The sequence below is a fragment of the Frankliniella occidentalis genome, unplaced genomic scaffold, assembly GCF_000697945.3.
Source record: "Frankliniella occidentalis isolate FOCC.00 unplaced genomic scaffold, Focc_3.1 Scaffold24, whole genome shotgun sequence".
In the NCBI taxonomy this organism is placed as follows: domain Eukaryota; kingdom Metazoa; phylum Arthropoda; class Insecta; order Thysanoptera; family Thripidae; genus Frankliniella; species Frankliniella occidentalis.
The window spans coordinates 1,322,046-1,322,649 of NW_026267154.1; the positions used below are offsets into that span (position 1 = coordinate 1,322,046).

General features: G+C 58.1%; 1 protein-coding gene across 1 annotated transcript in view; it reads left to right on the top strand.

Annotated features, from left to right (window-relative positions):
* The window catches only part of LOC113210196 (uncharacterized), a 12,146-nt gene that overhangs the window by 9,707 nt on the left and 1,835 nt on the right, over positions 1 to 604 (top strand). The gene's annotated exons all lie outside the window — the stretch shown is intronic.

Consider the following 604-nt stretch of genomic DNA (forward strand, 5'->3'; position numbering starts at 1 on the left):
TCACTGTCGCCGTGTCCTGCTTCCCTTACGTCAGGTAATCTCGGGGGCGCGAACTACCGTGTGTTTCGCCAGACCCCAGGGGGTCCGGTTCAGGATTAGAGGGTGTCGGGTGCGGGGTGAGAGAGAGAGAGAAAGAGAGGGAGCAAGGGCCCGTGCAGGACGCCTGCAGCAGCCTGCTTGGCCGTTGGAGCGGAGCTGCTGGGACACAAAGGGTAGTAATTCCCCGGCCGTGATTCGGAGCAGGCGAGGTGTGTGTGTGTTGTGTTGCCCTGCGGCCCTTCGCCATCCCAGCGGCACCGAGATTAACACCTCCGCTCCGCCCTGCTCCGGGGACACTGCGGAACCGCTATCGTGTCTCTCCTTTAAGGGAAAACAACTATAACTTTGCGAGATCGTTTCGTGTGGTTGAACCCTTTATGGCCGGGCGAAGAGGACCCGAACAAAGTTCCAAACCGTTTGCAAAAGAGTGTTTTTGCAGAGTTCACATGCCAGGAGGGCGGGTTTCGATCTTCAATTTCGCGCTCGGACTAATCGCTCCCGTGTCACCCCCATGATACGGTTTACATACTAAATGGAGGTGCAGCTCCCCCCCCCCTCTCTCTCT